Source organism: Bactrocera tryoni, unplaced genomic scaffold (genome assembly GCF_016617805.1).
Source record: "Bactrocera tryoni isolate S06 unplaced genomic scaffold, CSIRO_BtryS06_freeze2 scaffold_800, whole genome shotgun sequence".
Classification (NCBI taxonomy): domain Eukaryota; kingdom Metazoa; phylum Arthropoda; class Insecta; order Diptera; family Tephritidae; genus Bactrocera; species Bactrocera tryoni.
In genome coordinates, this window is record NW_024396458.1 from 19,778 (window position 1) to 32,112 (window position 12,335).

General features: G+C 36.9%; 2 long non-coding RNA genes and 1 other non-coding gene across 3 annotated transcripts; 1 reads left to right on the plus strand and 2 right to left on the minus strand.

Moving 5' to 3' along the window:
• Window positions 1-3,586: 3,586 nt before the first annotated feature.
• On the minus strand, window positions 3,587-3,765 carry LOC120781974. The gene has a single exon (XR_005706201.1). It is a non-coding gene; the product is annotated as a 5.8S ribosomal RNA (ribosomal RNA).
• Window positions 3,766-7,391: 3,626 nt separating this feature from the next.
• LOC120781970 lies at window positions 7,392-8,835 on the plus strand. Its single transcript, XR_005706199.1, has 3 exons — window positions 7,392-7,468; window positions 7,560-8,287; window positions 8,407-8,835. It is a non-coding gene; the product is annotated as an uncharacterized LOC120781970 (long non-coding RNA).
• Window positions 8,836-10,627: 1,792 nt separating this feature from the next.
• Window positions 10,628-11,606, minus strand: LOC120781971. Its single transcript, XR_005706200.1, has 2 exons — window positions 11,439-11,606; window positions 10,628-11,384 (listed from the first exon to the last, which is right to left on the minus strand). It is a non-coding gene; the product is annotated as an uncharacterized LOC120781971 (long non-coding RNA).
• Window positions 11,607-12,335: the final 729 nt, after the last annotated feature.

The following is a 12,335-nucleotide window of genomic DNA, read 5'->3' on the forward strand; positions in this document are numbered from 1 at the left end:
TCGGAAACGGGAATGGGAAATGATGGATATTAACTGTATCGGCGTCACTCACCAGACGACAATGGCAAAACATTTAGCATTTAGAGGCGTGAATATCGACGTTAACAACACATCGAAGTTGACAACACATGGGTCGTACCATATTCGCCCCTTTTGTTTAATTCACATTCAAAACTCATGTCAATGTTGAATAATGCAGATTGGTGTAATCGATCAAATACGTTTGCAAGTACGTCACCAAAAAAAGCAACATAGCGGTTATTGGCCTTGAACGATATGAGATCAGCAGTATCAAATGAGTCGATATGTGAACTGCAATAAAGCGCTTTGTAGGATATTTACTTTTGCAATTCATGAACAACTTCATTTAAGTCATCGCGTATTGTGAATGGTACAGTGTGTGCAACATTTTGAGAAGCATGCCACCAGTAGCATTTGCTGGAACATGATAATCACTGGAAACAGACGAAGGACAATGCGATAGTACTTCGCATGCCACTGAAGTTCGCATACTTTTCGCGAAGATCATTTCGACATATCAGCCTTTAAATTCGCGTTAATTATGGGATACGAAAAATGACATTGCCGATGACATTTTACATTGTATTCGCTAAGAATTGGAAATGGGCAAATTTCGGTTGATACTTCCAGTGGTTTGATATCAATTTCACCTCCCTTTGTCAATTCACTTCAACGGAAGATGAACTCATCACGAATGTTTATCCGAACATTGGCCAAATTATCGTATCTGCGATAGCTTGAGTGCACGAGCAATTTTAGCTGCCAAAATTACCGATGTTAGTGATTTAAACTGGAAGATTCAAAGTCAAGTTCCGGGAGGTTTGCGCTCATATAAATCGATCAATCGTCTTGACAAGGAAGACGAAACCGTAAATTATCCAGTGGAATTTCCAAATACCATACCAAGCCTGCCCCAGCATCATTTGCGTCTTAAAGTTGGATCTGTCATTATTATGTTTCACAATCTCCATGCGCCGAAACTGTGTAATGGAACCCGAATGATTATGACGTAGTTATCGAATACAAGGGACAGCCATTTCAGTTCAAACGTATTCAACTTCCAGGGAAAATTGCCCTTGCGTTGACAATCAACAGGACACAAGGAAATCGGGAAATGCTATGTTTTTCACACGGCCAGATATATGTGGTGTGTTGACGAGTTGGAAACCCATCTTCTCTATATATTTACGCACCAGAACAGAAATCAAAAAATTATGTTTATTAAGTTGCGCTACATAAAAAAAATGCTGAAAAATCGTAAATAAATCATTTTCGACAGAATATAATTTCAACTTTTTTTCATTTCAAAACACATACTTTCACGCAGGGCAACGGCTGCAGGGTCAGCTAGTATATAATAAAATCGATCAACACTTTATCAAATCATCAGTATTTATTCTATGTTAATAAGCTAAAAGCAAATTAATTTGAATAAACTTAAAACCAATGATCTTTTGATAAACACTTTATTATGTTAATAGATTACAATGTCCTTATATGAAAACAAGTAAGGAAGGGCTAAGTTCGGGTGTCACCGAGCATTTTATACTCTCGCACGATAAAGTGATAATCGAGATTTCATAATACGTCATTTACATATTTTTCAAATACCGTATTTGTGTAAAGTTTTATTCGGCTATCATCATTTGTTCCTAATGTATATATTATACAGAGAAGGCATCAGATGGAATTCAAAATAGCATTATATTGGAAGAAGGCGTGGTTGTGAACCGATTTCACCCATATTTCGTACATGTCATCAGGGTGTTAAGACAATATTACATACCGAATTCCATTGAAATCGGTCTAGTAGTTCCTGTGATATGGTTTTTGGTCCATAAGTGGGCGAAACCACGCCCATTTTCAATTTCTAAAAAAAGCCTGGATGCAGCTTCCTTCTGCAATTTCTTCCGTAAAATTTAGTGTTTCTGACGTTTTTTGTTAGTCCGTTAACGCACTTTTAGTGATTTTCAACATAACCTTTGTATGGGAGGTGGGCGTGGTTATTATCCGATTTCTTCCATTTTTGAACTGTATATGGAAATACCTAAAGGTAACGACTTTATAGAGTTTGGTTGACATAGCTATAGTAGTTTCCGAGATATGTACAAAAAACTTAGTAGGGGGCGGGGCCACGCCCACTTTTCCAAAACAACTGCGTCCAAATATGCCCCTCTCTAATGCGATCCTTTGTGCCAAATTTCACTTTAATATCTTTATTTATGGCTTAGTTATGACACTTTATAGGTTTTCGGTTTCCGCCATTTTGTGGGCGTGGCAGTGGGCCGATTTTGCCCATCTTCGAACTTAACCTTCTTATGGAGCCAAGGAATACGTGTACCAAGTTTCATCATGATATTTATTTTACTCAAGTTACAGCTTGCACGGACGGACGGACGGACGGACAGACAGACATCCGGATTTCGACTCTACTCGTCACCCTGATCACTTTGGTATATATAACCCTATATCTGACTCTTTTAGTTTTAGGACTTACAAACAACCGTTATGTGAACAAAACTATAATACTCTCCTTAGCAACTTTGTTGCGAGAGTATAAAAATGCACAATATTACTATAATATTTAAAATTAAATACCACAGTTATAATGATGAATTTTTCATAATGGATATTCAGGTTCATCGGGCTTAACCTCTAAGCAGTTTCACGTACTATTTAACTCTCTATTCAGAGTTCTTTTCAACTTTCCCTCACGGTACTTGTTTACTATCGGTCTCATGGTTATATTTAGTTTTAGATGGAGTTTACCATCCACTTAGTGCTGAACTATCAAGAAATATCTTTTTAGTAATCATTAACATTATACGGGCCTGGCACCCTCTATGGGTAAATGCCCTCATTTAAGAAGGACTTAAATCGTTAATTTCTCATACTAGATATTAAGATATTCCATACACTGCATCTCACATTTGCCATTTAGACAAAGTGACTTAGTGCTGAACTATTTTCCTTTCGCTCGCCGCTACTAAGAAAATCCTTGTTAGTTTCTTTTCCTCCCCTCATTAATATGCTTAAATTCAGGGGGTAGTCCCATATGAGTTGAGGTTGGTACAAAATTATTTTTTTATATATAATTCTTTTATTTTTTTCGCTATTTTAAAGAAACATATTTTATATCTCGATACCATTTTATAAATTCTAATAATAAATATAAAATCCTTTTCATCGCAATTCAAATTATTAATATATTTATTTAATGTAATATTAAAATATATATTTTCATCCACTTCCACTTTTAAATAAATACATTAGGGACATAAGGTCTAGACCACAAATAAAATTTTTATGCTAGACTTTCCTCTCTTAATGTATTTATTTAAATATATTTTAAATAATATTGAAATTTTTTTTTATTTTGGGAATACTAAGATTCTCATTTATTATAAAATTTCGTTCAAAATGAGGTAATCAAGAATATATGGTATATATATTTCTTTTTATGCTATTAATATTATGGATTAAAAAATACAATCCAGTAATATACCATATGCTTAAATTCTTTTAATTAACTAAAAGAATAAGCAACTAATTTAGCATAGTCTTACAACCCTCAACCATATGTAGTCCAAGCAGCACTTTAAAATTAATTAAAGTACATAACAGCATGGACCGCAATATGCGTTCAAAATGTCGATGTTCATGTGTCCTGCAGTTCACACGATGACGCACATTTTGCTGCGTTCTTCATCGACCCATGAGCCGAGCGATCCACCGCTTAGAGTAAAAATTTTTTGAATTTTTTGATTCAAAGTCAAGAGTTTTTAATTTATTGAAAGAATAATAATAATATTTTTATAACAAAATTTTTAAAATAAAATTTCACAACACATCTTTCAATAAATTGTAATTTTAAACCAAAACATTTGCAAGCTGCGCCTTAAGTTCTTTTCTTCTTAGGTCAACAAAAACAGTAATACCATTTTTAGTTATTCTCTTCTTTGTGCATTTTCCAGTATTTCTTGAATGAAAATAAACCACAATATATGTATATAACATATACTTAATCACAAATAGAAAATACCATAAAAAAGGAATTACACGTTAATGTGAACAAATTAACTTAACATTTATATATTTTCTATAAAAAGATCATTTAACTTCTTATAAATTTTTTATAAATAATAAGTACAGCTATATATGTTTAAAGGTTTTTTAGCGTTCAAATACAATGTATGCGATATTCACGATATATGTAATAAATATACTGCTCATAATGCATTACAAGGAAAAAAAAAAAAAGAAAAACACTCAAATATGTTTTATACAAATTATTGATATACCCATATCGATTTAAATAATAATTATCAATAATTCAAAACATATTGAATGAAAAGAACAAAAAGAATTTTTTTTTATTCTTTTTTTCTGTTTTTTTAATATTTTTTTTCGGATAGGAACACAATAATGATCCTTCCGCAGGTTCACTTACGGAAACCTTGTTACGACTTTTACTTCCTCTAAATAATCAAGTTCGGTCAACTTTTGCGAAACAACCGTGAAACACAAGGCGTCACAGTGATCACGTCCGGAGACCTCACTAAATAATTCAATCGGTAGTAGCGACGGGCGGTGTGTACAAAGGGCAGGGACGTAATCAATGCGAGTTAATGATTCACACTTACTGGGAATTCCAAGTTTATGTGAACAGTTTCAGTTCACAATCCCAAGCGTGAAAGTGGTTCAGCGGTTTACCCGGACCTCTCGGTCTAGGAAATACACGTTGATACTTTCAACATTCAGCAGAATTGCCATCGATTTATCCATCAATATGTCAACCCCCACACCTAAACCCAAAGAATTAACAATCTCCAAGAGATCTCCTCCCGCCCGTTCTAATTCACACCGCGAACGACCTTCCACCAGAAATAGAAGATCATCCGCATACGCACAGCACTTACAAAGTGGCTCGAGCTGTCCATGCAGAGAATTCATCATGAAATTCCAAATATATGGACCACAGATGGAACCCTGCGGGCAGCCACGAACCACCTCAATCTCCACCATTACTCTCTCCAGCACTTTTCCAAGTACTGGAAGGAGACTGATGCCCCCATAAGATCGAGGATCGCTCATCTTATCAGGGGACTTCAGGAAAGGAACAACCCTAGCCGTTTTCCACTCGCGTGGAAAATATCCCTATAGACCTGACCCCAGGGGTCGTTCCTATTCTGCCTAACAAAACTCCTCCACTCATCCTCCTTAATTTTGATTAACATATCCTTATAATCCCTATTCGCACAACTAAATTCATACCTAAGCTGGGACAACCTATCAGAATTGGACCGCCGGGCGCGTTGAAACTTCCGCCTCAATCGCCTGACAGTCCTCCTCATCAAGGTAAGCTCACGCGTCCACCATTTAATTTTAGTAACCCTACGAGACTCAAACCTACCAAAAACCCTATCATTTACCCCCCAAACTACCTCATAGAGACGAGCAATTTGCTTGTCCACCCCCAACTCTTCAAACTCACTAAGCGGTATTCAAGATACCGCTTCCCCAACCGAGAGTCCGTATTGGTTCCAGTCAGTACCAGTGGTTCGCCATCGCCGCCATGGACTCACATAAGGCGCGGGAGGGGATCGATGGGTAACCACAATTTGAATCAAATTATCATCATTCAAACCTCACCCCCCCTAACCTCCCACCTAACACTAAAGGCCCTACTTGTTGCCTCATTCGTAAGCGTCTCGTCAATATCACTCACACCCCTAGGCCCATCGAAAGTATACCACTCACTGGGCTCATTCACAACGTGGAGACCATTAGCCACCACCCATTCACTCAATGCCTCACCTCGACTGTGGCTCCGATATCCAGACGAATGCCGGGATACCTTACTGAACCACATCGAAGACGAGGCATTCGCATCCATCCCCAGGATAAATGGACTACCACCTACAAGAAGTAGCAGCATGTCCATGTATCCCAGGTAGGGCTCTAGTGGCTCGCCACAACCATTCTACCGAAAACCCCCTCAATAGCTACACAAACACCCAGCCGTGAAGAATCCAAGACTACACAATCATAGCTCGGATTATTCACAACTATGGCGCCATTAGCTCTAAGGTCCATGAAGACCTTAAAACCCCCCGGAAGACCCCGACAGACAGCTGACATCATCAGATGTTCAGCTGGCCTACCCTTAAAAGCACAGTTGCGGCAATGTGGTGCATTGACGCAACCGGCAGCTCTGTGGCTTTCCTGACCGCACCTCCGACAGACATCTGATCTAGCCCTACACTCAGCCAAAACCCATACACCGGAAGCAGCCAGCGACGGGGCTATCCGGTCGCACCCGGAAGGCCAACCCCACCTCCTCAAACTTTTTATTCTTCACCACTCTTTCCCTCTCACGAGCAGAAGGAGTGCGAAGAATCGCCCCACCTCCCTTAAGTGGCCGGACATCATGGACCCTCACTCCAAGTGAGGGACCCACCTCCTGAACCACCTTTTTCATAATTTCCTTAGAGGAAGTTGCAGGCCCCTTGCTCCTCACAACCACCGCCCAAGTCTCCACCGGCTTCGGCGTAACCGGGGCAATAGCCCCCGGCACCTGTGCTGCAGGAGCAGGCATCGGTGCCGACGGAGCCGGCAAAGACCTACCCGGCGGCGAAAAGTGCTCCCCACATCCTCCTCTAAGAGCGTCAACCTGTCCACGAAGATGGGCATTCTCGGTAATTACCGTCATCAGGAGTTCCACATACTTTGAGGCAAACTCCAGCAGCCCTTTCGCGACCTCCTTCTCAAAATTCTTAGCTCCGAAAACTAACTCACTAAGCTCACCATTTAATTTCTTCGCAGCCACAACATAGCTAGTAAAAATCTTTATCTTGATGGAATTGAATCGCTTGAAGAAAAACTCTTTAAATGTAACTTTCAAACCCACCATCAAAAGATCACAGATTTCTTCATTGTCTAAAATAAAATATGTATGTATGTATTTAAGTATTGGTATCTTTCATCCTAATGTTCCTCATCATACAAAATATGGGTGTATTCATGTATAATCAATCAATTTTAAAGAATTGAATTCTTAAAAAAATTGCTTAATATTGCTTTAACTTGTTTTGTTAATAAAGTTTTCCTTTATGTGTTCAAATAATGCTACTGTCTTGATTTTAAAATATGTACGTATAGTTCATTAAATGGTTATGTTTAACTCGAGGATTAATTTATGTAAGCTAACAAGAAGATGTAATTATATATGTACATAAATAATTATGTTCGTTTAAGTACCCGCATCGAGGTACTTAAGCGGGTTCTTTTAAGTAGCCACCTCGAGTTACTTAAGCGGGTTCTTTTAAGTACCCAACCCGCTTAAGTAGCTTAAAATGCTGACATTTTTCGTGAGGTACTCAACCGGGTTTTACTGTAGTAGACAAAGAATTTGAAATAAAATAACATTGTGATTGAAAATTGAGATGTAAGCTATCTTATCAATAGACAAATAACTTGCAACAAAATATTCTATTACTCTTACTTTTTAAATTTTTGATTTGATTTTGAATTTTTAGGATAACCAGCCGCGTCTTACTTAGACTGAGGTGTAAATTAAATTCATGTTATAGTGAAGATAATACAGTAAAATTATTTTGGCTTTTAAATAATTAGTGATTGATTGTTCAAAACTTTAATTAAAATATATACGTGTAGGTATTATCACATTGCTATATTATTAAATTTGCTATGCATTAAATCGCAGTGTATGGTATATGTAATTTAATGATAAGAGGTGCTTAGGCTCCAGGATATAAGTAACTAAATTTGGTTATCGAGCTTCCGTTTGCTTCTCATGTTATTGACTTATTTTATTCATAATAGTTAATCGATATACACAAATTTATTTCATAATTTTTTGTTATATAATGTAGCAATGGTGGTTTTCCTTGTTTTCGTGGTTCCCATTTTTTTTACCGGATTTGTTCCATGTGAAATAACGTGGAACATCACTATGTATCAATGTCTTTGCAAATTGGCCAAAAATATCACATTTTTTATATAATGTAAAAAATTCAGTTAGTGTGGTTTTTGGAGCCTCAAGAGCTCTTTGGAGAACATTTTCTTCTGTGAAGGATACACGTTGACAATTTTCAAAGATAGAGTGCAAGATGCTGTCGCGTATGGGAAAGCTAAGAATATGCTCAAATATGTTATTGACACATCGCCAATAAGGAAGTGGCCATAAACTATAACTTATGGCACGCTTTAAGTAGAATTAGATAGCACATCATCTAACACCTATGTAAGTCTGTACTTATTAGAATGTAAGATGAAACTATTTATCTATGCTTAAGATATCAATTGTATAAATACAAGTGAAATAAAGATAATTTAGTTTGGTTTTTGAACATAACTCAATAGATTCACATCTTTTTAAAAACCACCCAACGTTCGCGCTGGAGGAACTGTTCTTTGTGTATGCGGCGATTGTTGAGGAGGAGGAATCGGGGGATAGGAGGAAAATTTTGAAGGGTTTACGAGACAAAAGCGATCCTTTTACTATGCAAGAGACAACATTTATAAATACTTTCCGATTCTCAAAATCGCTATGTAAAGTACTCATAGGTGAATTGGTGCCGCATGATGTGCAGAAGTCGAGTATATCTTTTGATCTGCGTTTCCTGGCGTGTTTGTATTTTTACGGACATGGCTCTTACCAAAAATGCGTTGGTAATAGATATATGCTCTCTATGAGCCAGTCCTCTGTGTCTAGAGCTGTGCACTTTATTTCGAAATTAATTGTGGATATTAAGGGCAGTGAAATTTATTTCCCTTCAAGCGCGCAGGATGTTTCAGATACAAAGGAGGGGTAAGATAAATAAATAAAAATAAATATAAATAAATAAATAAATTCTTTCTTAAAGATTTTACACGAAATTTGGGATCAAGGGCACAATCGGCGCAATCGATTGCACCCATATTGGGATTGTTTCACCCTCAAGCACGGACGCCACTACTCCTCTCTCACTTTTCATGAACCGGAAAGGATTTTACAGCCTTAATGTAGAAACGTACTGCTTCTATATTATACAAACTATTTACCAATCTTTCTACTAATACATATGTACATACATATATATTTGCATTTTTGGCAGGGTTGTGATCATCGACTTCTGTTCACCGCTGTCAACGCGAGATATCTCGGGTCTTGTCATGATTCTGGTATTTGGACCACATCCCCAACACGTATGCACCTCACAAGTACCTATAACACGCAAAGTGATTCGTGGTTGTTAGGTGACCAAGGATATCCATTGGAGCCATGGCTGAACCTTCAAATGCAAGGGAAGTGCGTTACATTAAGTTGTACGCCAAAGCACGTAATACCATTGAGAGAACCTTTGGTGTTTTGAAGTCACGATTCCGGTGCCTCTCAAAACACCGCATTCTTCATTACAGCCCTGAAAAAGCGTCTTTGATTATTTACGCGTGTACAATTCTTCACAACATTTTACTGAAGCATTTGACAAGATATATTCACGAAATTCGGTATATATTATTTTCTAAAGCAACAATGTCATTTCCGAAGAAATTGTTTAGATCGGTTAACTATAGCATATAGCTGCCATACAAACTGAACGATCGGAACCAAGTTCATTTATGGACAACTTTCACATTTGACAAGATATATTCACGAAATTTTGTATAGATTATTTTTTGTGGCAACAGTGTAATCTCCGAATAAATTGATCAGATCGGTTAACTATAGCATATAGCTGTCATACAAACTGAACGATCGGAATTAAGTTCTTGTATGGAAAACTTTCACATTTGACAAGATATATTCACGAAATTTGGTTTATATTATTTTCTAAAGCAACCATGTAATCTCCGAAGAAATTGATCAGATTGGTTAACTATAGCATATAGCTGTTATACAAACTGAACGATCGGAACCAAGTTCATTTATGGACAACTTTCACATTTGACAAGATATATTCACGAAATTTGGTTTATATTATTTTCTAAAGCAACAATGTAATCTCCGAAGATTATTGATCAGATCGATTAACTATAGCATATAGCCGCCATACAAACTGAACGATCGGAATCAAATGCTTGTATGGAAAACTTTCACATTTGACAAGATATATTCACGAAGTTTGGTTTATATTATTTTCTAAAGCAACAATGTAATCTCCGAAGAAATTGTTCAGATCGGTTAACTATAGCATATAGCTGCCATACAAACTGAACGATCGGAATCAAGTTCTTGTATGGAAAACTTTCACATTTAACAAGATATATTCACGAAATTTGGTTTATATTATTTTCTAAAGCAGCAATGTAATCTCCGAAGAAATTGATCAGATCGGTTAACTATAGCATATAGCTGTCATACAAACTGAATGATCGGAACCAAGTTCATTTATGGACAACTTTCACATTTGACAAGATATATTCACGAAATTTGGTATATATTATTTTTTAAACCAATGATGATAGCGGAATAAAACTTTACAAAAATACGGTATTTGAAAAATATGTAAATGACGTATAATGAAATCTCGATTATCACTTTATCATGCGAGAGTATAAAATGTTCGGCGACACCCGAACTTAGCTCTTCCTTACTTGTTATTTATTTAATTGTTCACACAATTTAGCCATAACCTCTGACATCGAGGTTAGTGCTTGTGTCATTTGGTTCAGTACCCCCGTCATCTGCTCGTTTTGCTCTACAATTTTCTTTTGTAGAGCAATGGCCTCCTCCTCTCGCTTTTCACGCTCCTCAATTTTTTTTAGCACTGCTCCAAGCATCTTTTTACCTTCAGAAGGGATGTAAGTAGGTGATGGCTTTTTTTGTAGCACTGCTGCAAGCATCTTTTTACCTTCAGAAGGGATGTAAGTAGGTGATGGCATAGGAGAAGGTAAGATGGGAGGAGATAAGGAAGAAGGGGACAAATCTGGAGGTGATGGTGAGGAAGAAAAATTTGTAGACAGAGCAGGAAAAGCTGGAGCAGGCGATGTGACTGCTGGTGAGGGCGCTGGAGCAGGCGATGTGACTGTTGGTGTTGGCGAGGAAGCTGGAGCTTGAGCAGCGACTGGTTCTGTATTTAAATACAACGGCGGCAAAACCTGTAAGTATAAAACGGACCAATTATTGCCTCATGTAATAATAAAATATATTGTCCGACAAATATTAAATTAAAATATTTCTGGTGACCCAAAGTCGCAACACCCGGCAATCCATCCACCGCTGCTGCCCCAAAAGTTGGAATGGCTTGCTCCTCGAACTCAGTTATTCCATTTATCGGAGTGCCTCCACCAGTCGCTTGCGCATGTGCCTTCAGTTTGCGCGCTCGCGATCGCAACTGATGTTTCCAATGCATTAAGGACTATGAAAACATATTTTAATAATGTGAAACATATGCAAGCATTTATGAACTTACCTCCCTCCACTTGGTTGCCGACCGAGTTGGACCTCTTAAGGCATTTAAATTATCTGCTAACTCCGACCAAAGTATTTGCAGCCATTGAGGGTTGGTCGGAGTTAGCTTCCCCCTTGCAGGTCAGGATGCTGCTTGCAAAACATTATATAAAGTTGCAGCTGCTCCTGAGTTGTCCTTTCCGTTTTTGTGCGCCCAGGAATATACATATGAAATTATTATATATATATATATTTAAAATTTGCAAAGTTACTTACATATGCTGATTATCCATTTGTGTGTCCATATTTGTTTGCTTATTTTTATTAAAACAGTTTCAGCAATAGGTAGTTATTATGCTATTATATTTGTATTCTTAACATAGCGCCATTTATTGAATTCAATCCAATCAATAATTATCACCATCTGTTAGAATCTTTTGGAGCTAAGGGACAATTGTGACTGCCAACTAGTAGACAAAGAATTTGAAATAAAATAATATTGTGATTGAAAATTGAGATGTAAGCTATCGTATCAATAGACAAATAATTTGTAACAAAATATTCTATTATTCTTACTTTTTAAATTTTTGATGTTAGGATAACCAGCCGCGTCTTACTTAGACTGAAGTGTAAATTAAATTCATATTATAGTGAAGATAATACAGTAAAATTATTCTGGCTTTTAAATAATTAGTGCTTGATTGTTCAAAACTTTAATTAAAATATATACGTGTAGGTATTATCACATTGCTATATTATTAAATTTGCTATGCATTAAATCGCAGTGTATGATATACATATGTATGTATTTTGATGATAAGAGGTGCTAAGGCTCCAGGATATAAGTAACTAAATTTGGTTATCGAGCTTCTGTTTGCTTCTCATGTTATTGATTTATTTTATTGATAATAGTTAATCG